Genomic DNA, 19,684 nt, shown 5'->3' with positions numbered 1-19,684 from the left:
AGCAGAGGAGGAGAGAAAGTTAAGAGGTGTAAGCAGGGGAGAAGGGAGGGTTCACTTCAGACATAAAAAGAGAAGGGTTGACAAAGCAGAAGCACACTGGAAGCTTGTTCCCAACGACAAAAGCTGCAAACGAGAAGGCCCCACTCACACAGTCTATTTATTTGGAGGAGATTATGCAAAAAGACAGGAGGACCCTAGCAGGGCTGGAAGGGAAGAAAAGTTCCATGAGGTCAGTGGGCACAAATAGCCCTTGGAAGATTTCCCATCTGAAGGGTCATACTCGCTTCTCAGCCCAAACCCAGAATTAATGTCCCTGGTGCACTAGGGTTATTTCATGTTCACCGACTTGCACCCGAGACCCTACGCTCCGCTGTGCCCATGCTGCAGGAGAAAGGGAAGCCTGGCTGCACCCCCAGCATGAGCATACCCTCCCGGGCTGCAGGTTTTGGCAGGTCCTCTGTACCCACCGCACACCTGGATCCCGGAGCACAAGGGGCAGTTTAGGTCTCTCTCCTTCACTGTGTCATCAAGCTAGTAAAGCTGGCTTAGGGTAAATGGTATTTTTTTTTCTGCCGGTGACTTCCAGAGCAAGGGAAATCAAAAAGGATACAGTCTCAGGGGGCTCTTTCCAAGACTCAGCACCTTGCCAGGGATGCTGTAGTCCTGCAGATTGCAGTCTGAGCAAGGCAGAACTGAACACTGATTGAATCAGGTCTGGGAAGGGCAGATTTGATCCACGTCCCCAGATGAGCGGGCACAGAGACAAGCGACACAACGTGTGGCTAGAAATACAGAGGGCGCTGGGAGGGGGTCAGAACAGCAGCACGCAGCAGAATGCAAGAGCAAATGATAGCAGAGAACAGAAAAACAGGCAAGGAGCACAGAAGAAATCTACTGTTTGGATGAGGTCTGGACTAGGCAGAAAGCTGACTGGCTCAAGGGCAACAGAGCCTGGTAGTCAACTTCACAGCGCCCAACTTTTGAGCCCATTAGTGGCGGGTGGGGAATTACCAGCTACTAAGGGTAGCTGGAGATGAGGAAGAGGCTCAGACACTTGGGAGACAGATCCAAGTGGCCAAAGCAATTCTTCACTGGTGTCAGACAGTGTCTTCTACCTTTACAGTTTATGTGTGCGAAGAGCTTGTCAGTATTTGCGATTTCTTTTCTGAATTATAGGAGAGGGAACCAATCGTTATAGTAGAATATTCCCATTGCAGGATCACTTGCTAAGATGCATACAATTTTACTGAAGGCTAATGGCTTGCGCCAGGAGTTTGTTATAGGTGCCTGCTGAAGTCTTTTTACTGGAAGGAAATTTCCATTAAAATACCTCAGCTGTGTTTTAGAACAAGATTAGGGGAAATCATGCTGTTAAAAGAAAACATTCTGTACTTTGTTGTGAAGTTCCAGTGGGGCCATGCGTGGGAGCAGGGGATTACAATTCGACATGGGGTTTGCCTGGGTGTCTTAGATATGCCCTTTGCCATCCCTGTGACAAACACTAATATTTGGCCAAGCTGCAAATCTTCGTGCCCTCTTCCTCACCTAAAAATTTTGTTCGCCTAAGTTCAGTGTTACAGCAGCACCTTGGAAAACCAGGAAGGGATTAGTGCCCATTAAGATCTGGACTCAAAGAAGATAGCCCTTGCTTGCAAAAGCTCAGAGCCTTAACAGGCAGGAGAGAAATAGAAGTAGAGAGTGTGAGAAGTCCTCCAGCATCCCACACAAGGCTGTGGATGAACAGCTTGCCAGAGCCTATTCCTCCTTGCCTTTCCCACATGCAAACATACCAGGCAAACAAAAATGTTTGCAGTCACCCCATCCTCATAATTTACCACCCACTTGCTATTATTTGCATGCTGTCAAGCTGGATGATGCACAAATATCTGCACCATCTTCCCCCTTCATCCATTTTAAGAATATATCTGCCCTGTCTCTCTCTCACACCAAAAATACCCATCTCCTCTTATTCCAAAAATCCATCTGTGACATCCACTTTTTTTTTTTTTAATACGGTCTAGGATGCCTTTTTCCCAGCTAGTTGAAATCAGATCAAAGCCAATGACCCTTTCCCATTGCTGTTTCACCCCAAAGTGAGTAATCAGTCAATACCGTAGCAGCCATTAGCATCTGACATTTACCCTCCCATGGCAGGGAGCACAATAATTATTGCTACTTTCTCATCTACTTACAGTAAAGCTCTGCGGCCAGTTTCTTCATTATGAGCATGAAACCAAGGTATTTAAAACACCACAACAGCAGTACCACCAACACATCAAAGAGCAAGGATGCTCGTTATGAATGAGCAGCTTTTTTTCTAGGAAACCATCTCAGTAACTCAGTGGGGACCAAGGCCATGCTGGGGCAGGGCAGTGAGGAAGAGCAGCTTGCTGAGAACCGCTCCGCTGCCAGCGCTTGCTCTGCATCCCTCCTATTTGCAGGAGCAAAAACTAGACCTGTGGCCTCCCCTCTACTAGCAATAAGGAAGCAGGCCCAGCTTGGGCCAGGTAACTGAACGCTGCAGGGGATTTCCAGCACCACACCTCTTTCACGGCCTGGCTAGTCTTAGTCCCACGCTATTCTGCCATTGCGGAAACAAGCTGCATTATTGCCAACGTAGTTCCCTCAAACTGCTGAATCAACCACCACAGCGATTCCCAAGAAGCGCTAGGTCTTCCACATCACATCTCTGGCTTCTCAAAAAGGCGTCAGCTGCGTATGTTCTTTTTCCCCTCCTCTCACTTGTTATTTCAAGTCGTCTTTGCCTCTAGTATCACGCACTTTGTTGAACAGAAATTCAGCATAAGAGCCAAGTAGGAACTACAAAGCCCAGGCTGTGAGGAACAGCACACATCTGTGCCAGGCACCCTCACAAGGCTTATGCCATACTTAAGCACCAGGGCCCTGAAAGCATAAACAGGCCTTCCGTGCCCAGCATTTAAGCCAGCATCTAGCCACAACACCCTGCCCCCAGTCCCTGCTGCTCTATTTAAACCCAGACCTGGGTCCCCAGCCATTACCTGAGCTACACTGTGGTTGTGTACCCTTCTAGAGCTTAATTTATTGACTGATCTTGGCTTGATCTTGGACCTGCTTCATCATCTTGCACTTTTCTGATCATTACTGCACCTTCAGTTGAACCCATTAAGACTTTTAACCCCACTCTGCTCACCGTACTCAGGACTGCACCCTTGCTGTTGAGGATGCTGCCTCGCCTCTGTTGTGGTTACTCTTGGCTTGTCTTCTCTAGCATGGCAGCCCCACCCCAGCTGCCTCCCAGCAATCTGCTCAGGAAGGGGTTTTAGGTGGTTTGGGGCTGAGCTTACATGTTGTGATGGGGCCAGTAGGTAGAGGGTGAGTGGGTCAAGGCCTGGGTGGGGCTCATCAGGGCAATTCCTACCTGCTGGTGCATTCAGTGTTCCACCACCAGGTCCTTATCAAACCAGAGCTCAAATAAAGCACTACTGTCAAACCATATCTCCTTCAAGGTGAGTTATTAGGCTGTGCCTAATGAACTGTGTACAGTACCTTTGCCCTTGCTTGGGCAAAGCATGGAGAAGATAGATGGTGTGGGCACCACAGCTGTTGCAAACATCTATTTTGTCAGCCTAAGAGGTCTAAGACTAGATTACAGTTACTTATAAAGGATGACACAAGCTCAAGAACCGAGGTGGGAAAATGGAAGAACCTGGCTCCACCCACTTTCAAGCTGAGCAGAAGGATGTGCTTTTGGATGGAGGCTGAGCAGGGGCTGAGCTGGCTTCCCCATGCTCCTGGGCTGATGTGTTTCTCTGGGCATTAACACTCAGAACCTGCAGGCTCTTTCAGCAGAGAAAGTACGGCAGAGCCAGATCGTTTCTGGGGCTGCAAAGCTCAGCAGAGCCCTGGGAAATGTCCTGTCACCCAAACCCCAGGCCTCGTACCCTGATCAGATTGCTAATCCAGCTAGCAGATCCCGAGAGCCAGCCTCTCTCCCAGCCTGTGCTGGCAGCCTGCCTGGGGTATACCAAGGCTTTCCGCCCCCTGCCCTGGCCTCATCAGGTTTATTTCCCCTGCTGGACTGAGGAGAGCCCCGTGTACACATACTGAAAGCCAGGCAGATTTTTCTTTCCAGCACTTTGGCTAACTGGTTGCATGGACAGAGTTCAGGAAAGTAATGCAAAGGCAAGGGAAAAGAAAAACAGGCTTTTGGTTGTGCTCTGAATATCTCTCCTTCATTTGTTCAGAACAGCCTCGGAGATACAAGTCTTCAAAATACTAATCAACCAAGAGCATACTTTTTTCTGCCTGTTCAATCCGTGAGATTCTAGTCTAATTTGTGCTGGTGTTAATCTCAGCTAAAATTGATGTAACTGAGGACAGGGATCACACCCAAATGTTCTGCCTTGACCTATTTAGTTTTCCATCCTTAACTCTTCATTTTCATGCCAAACTCTGCTTTTAAAGCCACATGAAAGAAACACCAGTGCTTTTCGAATGATTCAAACAGGGCAACTCTTCTTCAGGGGTCTGAACACATATAAATCTGCTTTTTACTAGTGCTCACAGCACCACAAAACTCATAGAGCTCTGGGAAAGTTAACCGGACCTTGTTTTTAGCTCTCAGTCCCCAAATTACTAAGTAAATTCCAGCCATTATTGCAGATGTTACTACAGAGGACCTGTGGCTTGATGTGCAGCTCTGGGAGAAGATTTGGAGCTGTGGTGTTCAGCAGAGATCTTACTGTTACAGAAGTGAATCAGGCTTCAAGTCATTTTTCATTAATTAAAAACTATTCAGCATCCCTTTTGAGTGTTCCCTGCTGCCCCTCCTGAATGCCCTCCTTTGCTCAGCAATTACATAAAATGAGCTCCTGAATGGTGTTTAAAAACACCATTAACTGGCTTAAAACAATGCCCAGCATCTACTCTTTCCGACCTGTTTACCACCCTATTGTCTGTCTTGGGCAATTAAAAGGTTGAAGAGTGCAGCAGCCAGGGCGCAATTAAAAGCATGGGCCCCAGTGGCAAAGTGCTGCGAGGTTAACTGCGTGCTTAAACCTCCACAGCCTGGGTCTCAGATCCAGCCTTTCTTCCTGAGATACTGGCATCCTGATTAGATGCACATTAATTGAGAAACCGTGCTCATTTATGACGATGCTGCGTGCAGCTGCAGGGAGCATGAGAGAGGCGAAGGAAAGGGGAAGGCGAGAGCAGTCAGAGCAGTGCTTGGGGCGTGCAGGGGGCACTTCTGCCCCTTTCGGCCTGAGTAAAGTCCCTGGAAAAGACTAAAGAGCATGGACCTGCTCCTGCTGTGGTCAGCACGGTCTAGTCCACAGCGAGGGTAGAGTAGGACAAATGCCACAGAAATGACGCTTTTGAAGCCACAGGTGAGGATCCCTCACAGGGGACTGAACTATTACGAGGTCTGAGGTCCTACGTGAGAAATCCTGACCTGTGGGAGCCTGTGGGCCCATCCACTAAGGTAGGCGAGATCTGGGCTGCTCTTCTGTAGACAGGCCATGAGAACTGGAAGTACCACGTGGAAAAGCGTAGCCTCTCTACAGGAGATTTCAGAGTTCACACTGGGGGTGCGGATTTGGGAGTTACTGGGAAATGCTTTCAAAACCTCCCTTGTGGTCAAGACTGTCCTGTAACTCCCTACATGAGTAATAGCTGCTTCTGGGAAGCAGATTTGTGACTAAGCATTGGCTGTGGATACCTCTGCAGAAGGCTGCTCTTGGTGTGGGCCAAGCTACACCCCACTTAAGAGCAGGATTTAGCGTTTTCTGTGGGTCACTTCTTCTCATGGGAGAAAGATCTGGGCAGGCTTCCCTCTCAGTCCAGTTTCTGTCCTGTGCTTGGGGATCAAACAGAAGTTGTTACCTGCGGAGTCCAATTCACATCCCTTTTCTGTGTTTAACTGGTCTGACTGGGAGAGCAGGCTTGCTGCTGTACACTTTCTCCTGCTCCAGCCTTTTTCTGTCCCACTTATGCAACTCTGCCTGTTCCCTTAACATCTGGATCCAACTACCAAACAACAGGCTTTCTGTAACACATTCCTCGCCTCCCTCGCTGCTTCATGCCTCGCAGGGTCCGTCCTCCTTCACGGAGGGAATAAAAGCAAAGGGGAGCAGGGCAGGGTGGGTGCAGAAAACAGCACGGGGCGAACGGGTACGCAGGGGCGAAACAGTCGTTCTTTCTTCTTTCCTAAACACAGCGCTTGGCCCCGGGGTGTCTGGGGACCGGGTCTTGACTAGAATTTCGTGTCCTGCAAGACCTCAGCTCAAAATGATGAGAGGAGGGGTTGTGATCAGCATTGCACGGCCTCCCCTTGGACAGAGGGTGAGTGCCTGCTCCCCCTCGAACAAAACCTTGGGACACCAGCAAGTGGGAAATGCTGGTGGGAAATGGAGGAGATGCCACTCTGTCTGGGATTACCAGCTCTGAGCTCTCCTTAACATGGATACTTGAGTATCCTCCTGGGCAAAGGGAAGTGGAGAAGGCAGTGCTACTGCTCCCTGAACATCCAGTTGCTTCAGGATTAGGGCCTCACTTGGACAGAGAAAACTCTATTTGGGGCCTTTGCCAGTCAGCTGGACACTGACCCTGCAGTCTGGCATCCTGGGAGAGTGCACTCCTGGTTCCCACCACCCGGAGAGCGTGTGCTGAGCTTCCTGGGATGGCACTACACTCAGCGTGTAGGGAGGAAAGGAGTAAAAATGGTATCTCACCGGCTGGACTCCTCAGACTCCTTACCAGTGAGAGTCCTGATCTCCTCTGCATTCATACTGGTGCTGACTTGGAAGAAATTAATTTTAATCAGCACAGTTTATGCTGAAATAATCCCAGTGGAAACACGAATTAAAAAACAGGTGGTGAGTTCTGTGAGTTCTTGCTCAATATATCTAATTGGGATGCTGACCAAAGTCTAGGTAGAGCAACATATTACTGTTGAGTTAAGCAGTATCCTTTAAAACAAAAAGATGTGAATCTCCCATGCAAGACAAGCCCAGTAGAAGCAATATTATAAATCTAAGTGAAGTCCTTAAAGTCTAAAGGGATATAAATCTAATTAAAGTGATATAAATCTGACTGAAGAAATACATTGTAAATCCAGTCAAAATGATATCCATCAAAAGAAAGCAATGCAAATGCATTAGAAGCACTATAAATAAAATCAAAGCAATATATAAGATGTAATGAAAGCAATCTGAAACCTAAATCAAGCAATGTAAATATAACAGAGTGATATAAAACTAATTAAAGTGATTTACAAAATGGACATTTTAAAAAGAATCACAGCCCACAAAGGATGAGAATAGCTGAAGAGAGGGACTGGGATAGGTTTATGAGCAATAAAAACACCTGCAGCTACAAAGAATAAAACAAGGTTAATGAGGTGCTGTGCTCCGGGGCGCTCTCCAGTTGCAGAAGGGGTCAGGAAGGTTCCTCTTCCGTGAGTGTAACTTTGAGTCACAGTCACACACATTACACCAGTGGCACGAAAGCAAAGTGGGGAAACTCGCACAGGGTAAACGTAGTGCAGGTAACAAGAGTGTTGCTCAGGAGTACCCAGGAGGTTTACAGCTCAGGGTCTCAGGACCAGTTTCCTAACGCCCGTGGGCTCCTGGGGGACACCTGGGTATGCAGGATTTGTGGGAACGAGCGTAATCCTCTGCACGGCTGACTGCACACATCGAACTCCATCAAGCCTCATGCAGCAATGCTGGCCGCGAGAGTCAGCCCCATGCTTCGGGTCAGCTCTCATAGCAGTTGAGAGGCATCTGAATCCACTTAAGCCTGAAGCAAAAGGTCAGGCACATTTTTGTCATACTATGCAGTATGCAGATAACCCTGCTAGATAGCCCAGGTGAGCAGCGCGCTAGTCCCACTAACACAGGCTCAAGTGATTAAAAGTAGTTTAAGTCTGCAGTGGCAGTGCTCTGACCTCAAAAGGTGCCCAGCACCTCCGCAGGCGCGGAGGACAGACAGCACAGTCTCATCCGAAATTCTCTCACAGAAAGTCGTCATTCCCTGGGGAAGAAAAGTGGCTTCATATAGATAGGCTCATTTCCATTTAAAACTTTCCTGCTTACGGGAAGAAGAAACCCTTCTTCTTTCCTCCCCATCCCCCTGCCCCACATTTAAAGGCAAAACTGTCCCAAATCTTCAGTATTTTCAGAGGGAAGTGGTGGTTAATATTTTTCTCTTAGAACTGGAAAATTCTGGTTGGTAATTTCCATTTTCATCTATACTTTTCACAGAAAATAAAATCCTATGAAGCTTTTTGTTCTCATTCAAGTGATTTATTAATTGACCTAGTATGACCACAATACAAATAAGTAATAAGGCTGCTGCTTGTCTTTGGAAAAAAAATCAATTGCAGAAAATGCTCAGATCTGCTCAAAATTCTCTCTTTATCTAGCTGAAAGAAAGCTCTTTCCATTCTGAACAATAAAAAGTCCTTAGTTCAGCTTTACAATCAAGCCTTTCCCTTTCAATCTTACTCCAAAGAAAAGCAATGGTGCCATATGGTATATACTTAAGATTTCAAATTTTCCTCATGTTGAAAATCATTTGGCATTTGAGAAACCTGCAGTGGTCTGAATTTGATTTTTCCAGAGTAAAGAAAAACATCTATTTTGTGGAAACTTACTGAAAAGGATGAAATCCCCTCCAAAGCCCTAACCCCAACAATCTAGGTTAGAAACCAGCCTGGAAGGAAGCACAAATATTTTTCTTGCACATTTAGCTGGAAATGCTTCTTATGCTTTCATGGAGCATTAATGCAAAATTAGGCAGTCTGGTGGATTGACAGGCCTATTGAATCAAATAGTTTTTAGGAAAACAAGACAACAGAAAGTCCTCTCCACACTTTGTTTGGACAGATGCACTGCATTCTGTATCACCTAATCTTCCATGGTCTTAAAGCTCTTCAGAAATAGTCATTACATAAACTTCCCAGTAACGCCATGTGGGGATTTAACCAGGGGACCAGTCTGAAACTGGACTAAGCGGCTGCGGATGTCCAGGCTAAGTGGGAGCAATTAAATAAGCCACCATTTGCACCAAACCTCCGTTTAAAGGTGCATACACCAAAACCTCACCGGCCTGATTATCAGTGGGCCTGGGTAGGCAGGACGACAGCTGGAATCATGGAAGCGTCTCTGAAATGCAAGCCTGACTTACCCCAGGCTGGAAGCAATGAGACATGACTTGGAATTAGTGAATGCCTTGGAAACTGGAAAATAGGTCTCGTGACTAACAGCTACAAGTCACACACCAAACCCAGAACGGACACCCGAGAGTTCTGGTTCCCAGAGCCTCACTTCAGTGCTTCCTTCTTTGCTTTGGCTTAGGCTGACCCCAAGACTTTAAAAGCAGTGATAAACCTCAGCTATGCTCTCTGTCAGGATGGTTAAATCGTACAGGTCAGGAGAGCTGCCCTTCTGTACTTGATTCTTACAATTTTACACTGAGAAGGATTTTGCTTCTGCAATTAATCCTATAGAAATCCCATGCAAAGGACAGTGCTAGTACCTGTGAGCAAGGGGGGTCAGAATCCAGCTCTGTGGATTTCACATAGTGCAAATGCAAGCTAAATCCAGCCCAGAGACTTAGTGGGGATTCACAGCCAAGCTGTTTCTCATCCTGCTCTTTTGCTGAGGTAGGTGCAATCGGCATTGAATAGAGATGCTGAAACAGTTACTGAGATACAACCAGCAGACAAAAGGCCAGAAGCCACGAAGCACCCACTCTATACTGTCATTAAAACTTTTTCAGTTGGCTGCAGAATGACCAGTGCATTTTGGTGGGAGTTTGATGGGACATGCTCTCTGCTGTTCTCCAGGCTCAGTCCAAAACACAGTGCGGGCTGCCCCGGCTCAGTAATGACACCCACACGCATTTTGGCCTCCCTGCCGAGCAGGCAGCAGAGATGCTCAGTGAGAAATCTCTACACTATGCAGTGACTAAATATTTTAATAGTTTCCTGTGGATAAGTTCTAGGAAGCTTATTGATTGCCCAGCTGTGGATTCGGATCAGCCCCACACAAGGTGAAAGCCAGGATCTGGAGCCTTGGTTGTGGAGGGTGCCTCAGTGCATCTTGGGCCACACATGCAGACATGAAAAAGCGCATGATCACCTAGCGAGAGAAGGCCACAGAGTCACAAGATGAATACACAGATGAAACACTAATATTAGTATCTAGCGCCCGCAAATAGGGTTGGATTCCTAGTCCTCAGCTGCTGTACTGTCAGGTGATACTATGAGAACAGCTCCTTGCTTTTTTATGGTCACCACTAACTCCTGCCCCTGCCTAAAGATCCGTGTGCTCCACCGCTGACCTCCCTCCTGAGCCAATGCCCAGACACAGTGAAAAAAATCCCAGCAGCAAGAAGATGTAGGCAAGGATTGTGTTTCAGGGCTTGTGAGACCTTGCTGGCTTGGAGACTAGTTCCCAGCAGCTGGGAGTGGGGGTCCTGGATGGGGGTCAGAGCTGGGCAACTGTGTCTCAGCATGTGTTGGGAAATGATGGGGCCTGAGTTAGGTTAGGGAATGTTACTGTTCTTTAGAGCAGGGTGGAGGATGGGTTTGTGAGGACTCCAGCGATGCCTATTCAGGGACGTGGGCGATACAGAAACTAGTCAGCAATTTGACAGACAAAAAAGATTTGGCTCAAGGTTGAGTAATTCCAAGGTAGAGGCTCTCTCTCTGTGCTGCCTGTTGACAGCACCTAGCCAGTGAGATCCTGGCACTTACCTGGGAAGTCCAGGTCTCGTGGCAACAGAAGCAGTAAGTGATGAAATGATTATCTGTCCTGGAGTGATGGATTTAATGAGACAAGATTAAGTTTGTTAAACGCGGTGCTATGTCAAGAAAGGAACCCGAAACTCGCAAGGTAGGCGCGATGTGTCCAAAGCCAGTAGCTCTTACTCCCATGAAAGACCTTGGGGTGATGGCTGGCCCTAGGCATCAGCGTGCTGTGGCTTTTAGAGGAGCCTCTTGAAGCGGGGGTAAGGGATATGATTGGGAAAGGGAGCAGATGACCTTGGCTACACAGGGAGCCCGGCTGTGATAGCTACTACAGGCACCTTCAGCTTCCTTCCTTCGTGCAGACCCATCACCTTTAAAAGCGTGAGGACCTCCTTCGGGTGACATCTGCGTTGACAGCCTGTGCTGCTAGTGGCAAACAGGCTCTCCAGCCAGGTCCCCAGCCCAGCACTGCAAGGGGGCGAGCTGCTGTGCGCCCTGCCCGAGCTGTATGGTCCAGCTCGGGGCCTGGGGAGGGAGGAGCAGCGCAGGGTAAGTGAGAGCAATGCTGAGGCTGCTCTACCGTATGGAGGGCGCTCCGTGCCTGCTTGGGAAGGCAGATGAAGATTAAAGGTTGCTTCCCCTCCTCCCCAGTGAAGGCTGCAAGCTCCCGTGCAGCAGGGCTGGAGCAAGAGGCCTGCGGGTGCCCAGGAGGGCAGTGGCCCCTCTCCCCCAGCTTTCCGAAGTGAAGCGGGGAGCGAGCACCAGACGCTAAATGCACAAGAGGGAGGGGTAGGGCTGCTTCAGTTCCAGGCCACGGTGCTAGCTTTACCCATTGACCACAGCTCTTGGCTAACGCTTGCTATAAATCTTTGCCGGTTGCTGCTAACAAGCCAGAAACCGGAGATGATGGAAAAAAAATCCCCCACGAGCCAGTCCCTTCGGCGCTCCCGCTCTGCTGTGTTGGCTCCTGCTTCTCAGTGCCTCCATCCCCACGTGTGGCTCCTGGAACCAGCCTGCCCTCTCTCATCTCCGTCTCTCCTAGCTCAAGGTCCTGCTGCCTCGCATCCCTGCAGACAGGGAGATGGAGGCTGGCCAAGGGACAATCTGTTCCTCATTGAAGTCATCCTGCAGTTTGCAGCTTGCTGCTGATGTGGCATTTTGGGGCTGGGGGGATGGACCAAAAAAGAAAAATCTCTCTTCCATGCTGCCTGCCTGTGGTCTCAGTGCTCTTGGGGGACTGGGAAAGTGTGAGAAGCACAGGGCCAGCAAAGGAAACCCTAACTCTTCCAGGTAACCCCATAGGCCACCCCTGTCTCGCCCCTCGCTTCCAGACAGCGGTTAAAAAACAGGGTAACTTACCATCTGGGCCCAGCGCCAGGATTTTGGAGGACTATTTCCCTTCCCCCAGCCAGTCTCTCCAAAGCCCTTTTCTGTCTGCTGCCTCCCCCATCCCCAGATATTGCAGAGAAGGACACTCCCCTGCCCCATGCCCGCGGGGCCCCTCCACCAGGAGACCTCCCCTCCCTGCAGCCCAGCAGAGCTGCTGTGTCATTTTAATGGCCCTACTTTATTAAGTGCAGCTGTTGATTCCAGGTCAGCTTCTCGAATTCTGGTGAAAAATCACAGCTGTCTGAGAGCTTCCTGTTGCTTTGGCTCCCCCCCCAACAGCCCCCTTAAGGAGGTGAGGGAAGTCAGGAATGTAAAGGCTGGAAAGTCTTCAGAGATGGGAAGTTTCTTCTTCCCTTCAGCGCATCAAAGGCAAGATGCCTCTGTCTTCCCTCCCCGTGGGAGGAATCAGTGGCATCTTTTGCACAGCTACCTGTTCCCAAATCCCAGCGCCCCCAACTCTCCCTCATGAAAGAGCTGGGAATGTCAAACGCTCCAGAGTCTAAGGAGGTTTGGCTCATTTCTGCCTCAGACTGATCTTCTGAAATTGGGGGAGGGGGAGGTGCATTACAGTCACACTACCGTGTAAAACCTAAGCTCAACCCATTAACTAAGTGCTACATGGAAGCAGGGAAGCATGAAGAAAAACAGAAAGGAGGCACGAGAGCCAGAGCAAGCCAGAGCTCCTGCTGGGAAGACAGGGTAGTCTCCACTATTTGCCCAAGGCACTGTGGCATGAAGCTCAGAGACTGGCTAAGGACAGAACAAGGTGGTCCTGCTCGCAGCTGACCGCTTCCCCCCGGGCAGTCTGCACGCACCGAGAGGGCCAGGCCTGATAAAATACACTGTGCCATTCGGGGGCACCGCTGCCGGGAAGTCCGCAGCAGAACTAACTGAGAGGCTCCGAGCTCTGCAGGAGAAATCACATTTTATTCTTTTCGCAGCTCTTGGGGCAGGGCTGAGAGAGACTGAGAATCCCCGATTGTGGGACGGAGCCGCAAAAGGGGCAGGGCAGACTTCTCGTTGTCTGTGTTAGAGAGAACAGAGATGCCTCTCGCAGGAGATAAGAGGCCCTAGCCACAGCAGGAGGGAAGCACAGCCTGGCACTTTATGCAGAGAGAAGGCTGGATTAGTGGGGAACTCAGTGGATGCATGCTGGACCGCGGGGAGAGGGTGCACAGACCGGCTGGGGGCTCTGGGGGCATGCTCCGGAAAGGGTTTTGCAAGAGCAGGCTGGATTGGCGGGGAAAGCTGGCAGCACCAGGGATGCTGAACAGGCTTGCGACACCAGAAGGTCTACCAGGAGATGAGGGTTGGCCCCTATTCCCCAGTGCCAGGAAACCATCGCGCCAGTTTATGATTCACGGTTAGTGGAGTGTGCAGCACGGTACGTGCACACAGCCTCTCACGGGCCAGCCACAGCCGGGGCGGACGGGGATGGCGGAGGCAGCAAGGGTAGGGTGATGAATTCCCATTGCCTGATCCGGAGGCAAGATATGCAGGCAGCCAGCTGAGTCAGTGTGGGGCCAGACAGGCTGCGATTCCTCCAGCAACCGGCTTCTAGCTTGGTGCCTTCCCGCCACCCGCTTCTGCCCGGCGCAGGAACCACGTGTGCAAGGGGAGCCGGCTTCTCCCTTTGCATCTCGCTCTCCGCAGCCGCAGCCTTTCCCCTCAGTCACGTGGGAACGTGGCTCCGTTTCAAGGGACAAAGTGCAGGAGTTTCTCATTAACGGAGAATGAAAACTGCCTGCTGTGATCCAGCTGCAGTAACTCCAGTGGAGGAGGGAGGAGAGGCAGAGAGCAAGGGGGGGAAGGAGGCAGAAGATGCAACCAGACAAGCACCACGGCCTTGCAAACCCTGCGCCCCGCGCTCTGAGCCGTGTGATGTTGCCCCCGCACTCCTTCCCCCACGCACCCCCGCTGGCCAGAGCACATCACGGTTCAGAGGACTTTGTCTGCTTCCCAGCTCCCTGGGCCTCTCGGGGAACGCAGCTGCAATGACCTTGATTTCAGCTAACACCCAGCAAAACCTCTCTGGACGCACAACATGCAGCAGAGTTTTTTCCTGCCTTGCTCAGACCCCTGCAGCCTACCCCAGGGTGCTGGGGGCAGGGACAAGCAAACACAAAACGCACTGCCTTCCCGGGGTGTCTAGGAGCAGGGAATTGAACTAAGAGGAGGAGCATGAAAAAGGGAAGCGGCTGCTGCAGTGTCTATATCCCCCTGCCCCATTCTTTCCCCATCAAGAAGAAACTGAGGTTTGATTTCCCTGAGGCAGCTCTCAAAGAAATTACCCGTCTTTCAAAAGAAAATGCCTTTCTTCCCACCTACAAACTTGGCTGCTGAACCAGCGTCTCAGTCTACAAGAGGAAAAACACCCACATTGTTAGTGAAAGCCCACCCGTGCCAAACAGACAGACCCGCGTGGGCCGGGGCAGGGAGCAGGAGTAAGACAGGGGGGGAATAAAGTGGTCCTTTATCTTGCCCCCGCACTGCCTGGGTTGGTGATACATGGTTAGCATAGCTGGAAATGTCAAGTTTCATAACAGCTTGAAAGGGGGCATCGTACTTCTGGGTGAGCTGGGAGGGGAAGCAGGAGGAGCGGCTGATAAGCATCCACCTCGGAGCAAACAGCCAGCCAGCAGCACGGGGACGGGAGTCGCGTGGCCTGACTTCCCCAGCTCAGTCAACAGTGAGGAGGATAAGGAGAGAGTTAGAGGGTGGCTGAAGCTAAAGCTGATGGTCTGAGTCCGTCCCCCCCCCCATCTCCCTCAAGTAGTTCCTTTGGAGATAACTTCTGCCGACAGGTCCCCAAGGTACCCCTTCCCACCCCCTAAATGCACTGGGGGCAGTGGCAGTGGGGTGATGTTGACAGATATTTAATCTAGGTTAATACCAGAGGGGTCTTGCATGCAGCTTTTTCATAGCGCAGGGAAAAGGGAGTATTACAGTAGGACATGCTGTATTCATTGCACAGCCTTGCAGAGGGTTGGAGAGCAACCCTCATCACTTGCTTTGGCAGCAGCAGATTCCCATGGGAGAAAGAAAAAAAGAGGGTAGATGAGAGTTTAATTAGATGGAGAAAGGTTTGTGAGGAAGGAGAAGGTGGAGCAGAAGCTCCACAGCAGAAGCTGTGAGCATAGTGCAGGAGTGGGGGAAGGAAGAGCACAGCCACAGCGTGGAAAGCCCATGCAGCAAGCAGAGCAACGGGACTGAACAGACTGGAGCCACGGAGGTGAGGGAGCAGACAGGGCAGAGATGGAAAGGAGGAGGAGCTGCTGGGGAACTGGCTGGCTGTGGGAGAGATGAGGTGCCAGCACTCGGTGGAAGGTGAAGAGATGAGTTTGGGAAACATTGTTTTCCTTCCACCACACTGGCTGAACACCAAAGAAATCCCATCCCAGGAGACTGTTTGAGTGTTTACCATAGTAGCAGAGCCATGTCGCCCACTGTCCTACTGGAAAGCGCAGAGCCTAGCTCCTGCTTCTCCCTGCTCAGAGGTGCTGGTATTGGCCAGGGTGGCATACCATTCCCTTCCCACCTCCTGCTTGAACCTCTTGTTGTGGGTGAAGGGCAGGTTGCAAGAGACAAAGCCCTGATCCTATTGCCATGGAGATGTTAATTCAAGCTGAGTTCAAAGGAAATTATTCCAGTTAAAGCTAACAAGCCTGGCAGGAAAGAGCTGCTGTCAGTTGAAAGAGGCCAGCTTCTTGTAAAAGGGGAAGGAAGGTGGGATCAGAAAGAAGGGGCTCTGTTTAAAAAAACAAGCTCCAAACAGATCCAGTCCTATTCCCTGGCTTTGGGTAAAAACTCCCCCCTCCTAACTTCCACCAAAGCCTCATGTCAGCAGCTGCGAGGCACAGCAATGCGTTTATGGAAAATGGTGATGATAATTACGTGCACGGGTCCCAGGCAAGACCAGCTCCCTGTGCCAGGCACAAGGCAAGCTTAGAGGAGAGGGAAGGGAATCAGTGACACTGGTGGCAGAGCTCCTGCTGTTTGCCCTGCTGCAACGTGAGCACTAAATGGCACATGTGATAACCCACACTTTCCTCGTGAGGCTGCAAGGGACTGCTCAAGGGCAGGGCAGTGGAGCTAGTCAGGCTTTTGCCTAGCATGTCTTTGAAGTCACTAAGGTTTTTATATAGCCAATTCTGTCGATGCAATTTCAGGTTGTGGTGGAAGCATTACATTTGGTTTAATGATTAATCCTGATGGCTGAGACTTGTTGGCCAGTGTAAAACCTCATGTTAGCGCCTGGCATTTAGGGAAGGCTTTATCTCTGAGTGCTGGTGGTGAATATTCATGACTTCCTTGAGGATGGCTGGGACTGGCTTGGTTGTTATTTGGCATTGTCAGAGGGCGTAAAAGGCCTGTGGCAGAGCATCTGGAGAGAAGACAGACCTGCTGTCCTAGACAAGAACCTCCTTAAAGCAACACTGAGTGAAGAGGCAGAGGCCATGATCCTGGGGTGGGCAGGACAGACCATGGAGCTGTAACATCACTAAACAGCTTTCAAAGAGGTCATGAAGCAAAGAGCTGCCAGCCCCTACCTTGCCCTGCAGCAGTACTTTGAACATCTCCCCTGAGTTCGAGCAGGAGTGGGCTTGCTTAGCACGAGATGCAAAGAGAACTGTGAGTGGCCCAGGTTAGTCTTAGAGCCATTAACTGTGGTTTACAAAAAGCAGAAACAAACCTCAAACTCAGAATAGACTCCTCCATTTGAACTAACATATCTTCCCCTCTGCTTCCTTGGTGCCAAGATGAGAAACAGGGACTGGAGTCAAAGTGCCTCCTCCTAGCAAGAGCCGTTTGAGGAAGAAGTTTTTGCCTGTACCAGCCAGCCTTGGAGAAAGCCCTGGCTGGCAAAGAAAGGCCCTGAAGGGATCCTCTGCAGGCCCGTGGGACTTGCAGGACATGGCTGGCAGCCCATCATCATCCCTGCCTTCTCTGGCAAACTCTGCCCACTGCTGGGCCCAAAGCTACTGTTAGGAAAGTGGCAGAGCAGTAAGAAAGCGCTGACAGCCAGTTATTTCTGCGGGTTTCACGTTGCGTTGGTTTAGCAAGACTTGGGCCCTCTCCCCCTTCTTCCAGGCTGTAGCTCAAGGCTGCAGCAGCTGCAAGTATAGAACAAATTTGCTAAGGGACAGCACAGGAGAGGTTTCCCATCCCACCCGAACACAAAGGGATATATTTCGTCTCTTATTTTTAACTTTTGGCTTCTTCTATCATCAGGCCAGCCTCTCTTTCCTGCCACCTCTCCCTTTCTCTGCCTGCTTTTTTCCCCTGGCTTATTTCCTCCTTCATTACTGCCGAGAGCATGAGGGGCTCCCCACCAAAGCACCACTGACTTTTGGCTTGCTCAGCAACATGCCTGAGGAGGAGGAGAGAAAGTAAGGAAAAGGGGAAAGATAGAATCCAGTTACTGTGAGCTCTTAGGGCAATAAAAGGGAGAGAGCAGTGAAACGGAGGAGGAGTCCGGAATAAGCTACAGAAATAATTGCAATGATACTTGGCATCTCCCTAGCCTTGTTTGTCTTCACACTGTAATCTCATGTGGACATGGGGTGTAGAGATGGGGTCACACCTGTGCACGGTCACACAGCACAGCAGTGGGAGAGCCAGGAGGAGTACTAGAAACCAGACACTTGGTCTCAACTCCCTCTTCAATGTCATAATTAGTAAATCTTCACCGAAGGGCATTCCTGCCTTCGGTGACACAGACCATCCCTGCCAGGCCACAGAGAAAGCAGGCCAGGTCAACTATGAAGAAACAGGCTGGTGTAGCGAACTCATGGGTGACTCAGCTGGGAACCTTTGCGATCAAACCCCGGGGAAAAGCACCTCTGCGGCCACTGCTCCAAGTGCAGGAGTATTCAGGAGCTGATCCGCAGCATTAGTTCTCAGAAGTCCTGTCTCCTCTTCTAAGAACAGGAAAGGATTTGCTTGAGTGTTATTAGAGGGAACTGTATCATGCATTCCAGTAAGGGACTGGACGTAGCTCAAGGTCCTTCCTAAAACAAGCGATCCTCGGCAGCTACTATTCGTTTCATTTTCCATTGATAGGTACCCTTAATATTTGTTTCTTTCAAAACCTGCTCTAATGTCTTGCTGAGCAGCGAGGTAGCATTTCTGTACTCATAGAGATGAACCTCTCTCCACCCCATTCCCTTTTTAAGTGTAGGTATCGAACTAGGTGGCCTGATCCCATGGTAACACTGAGATGACAAAGACTTGCTAAAAATCTTGATGAAGGATCTGTGATTTCCTCCACTCTTCCAGAAGCAGAAAGCTGTAGGCATTTCCCTATATTCCCACTGACCAGCCAGTGAGCTTTGAATTTTGTTTCTACCAGGAACTTGATAATTTCCCTCTTAACACTCTTGCCTTCACCTTCCCCATGTGTAGCCTCATTTTCCCACAGACGATAAAGTCCTTCTGAGGCAATATTTAGGTCCACCTTAATTTTTACCCCATGCTGACTGCAGAGCATCACCACGTCTTCCTTCCTTGCTTGCTCTTTTTGTTCCCACACCTGATGAACTTTTGGCTGGTTGTTTCTACGCCCTATGCAAGATTAGTTTTCTTGTCTTTTGACAGCTGTCATTTATTCCTCCATATGCTGACCACTAAGTTGTTGCTTTCTTTGCTGATTCTGTTTCTACATCCTTTGCAGACATCCTGACAACTGTTAGCATCCTTTTGAGGTGGTTATTCACCTGGTTAGAACTGGAAACCTCTTCTGGAAGGTTTCTCCCTTGCTCCCACCTCTCACGCATTTTCAAATTCGTTTTTTTTTCCGCACAGAAATTACGAGCTTCCTCTGAGCTCTTAAGTCCTGCTTTTATTCCTATGGTTTTCCCTTAGTCAGACAGGACTTGCTTTTTGAAATCAAGAATATTTACAGGCTTTGTTTCTCTTTCCATTTCATTTTAATTGAATCAGCAGTTAATCTGTCAGTCCAAGGTTACTTTCTCAGTACAGTGCCCTCACTGCTTACCAAAATCCAATCCAGAGCGGTACCTTTCCTCATTTCTTCAGCGACATGCTGGTGAAGAAATCCACCAGCTATCACATGTCAGAATATTTTGGCCCTACTGTTATTAGCAATATTGGTTTCACTGGTTTTTTTCCCACTAAATAAGAGACTTCCACTTCTCAAGTAAGAACGTACTTTCTCAATCTGTATCAGACTAATAATTATGCAGATCTCTCTATCCATGTCCCAGCTTGACCCTGGAAATGTAGCCAGGATCAGCCCATTTTTCTTCCCTTACTGATCTTAAGCCTACTAGATATATTTTATGATGTGTCAAGACTTGCAGGACTCCCGCTATAATGCTTGTTGTTGCCCCTTCTACCACATGTATCTTCAGGGAATCCTAGTTATTTCAGATCTTGTCCCTGCATAACGTTTCCAGCTACCAGTAGCCAACTGTTTCTGGACCTCATCACAGACAGAAGCTGTGCTGCACGGGTGCAATATATCCTCTGCTTGGAGAGCTGGGCACACTGCAAATTGCAGTCGAGTGCAATACCCTGAACTAGGGCTCCACTGAG

This window comes from Rhea pennata, chromosome 24 (genome assembly GCF_028389875.1).
Source record: "Rhea pennata isolate bPtePen1 chromosome 24, bPtePen1.pri, whole genome shotgun sequence".
In the NCBI taxonomy this organism is placed as follows: domain Eukaryota; kingdom Metazoa; phylum Chordata; class Aves; order Rheiformes; family Rheidae; genus Rhea; species Rhea pennata.
The sequence above is the reverse complement of the archived record's forward strand: the minus strand, read 5'-3'. Positions refer to the sequence as shown.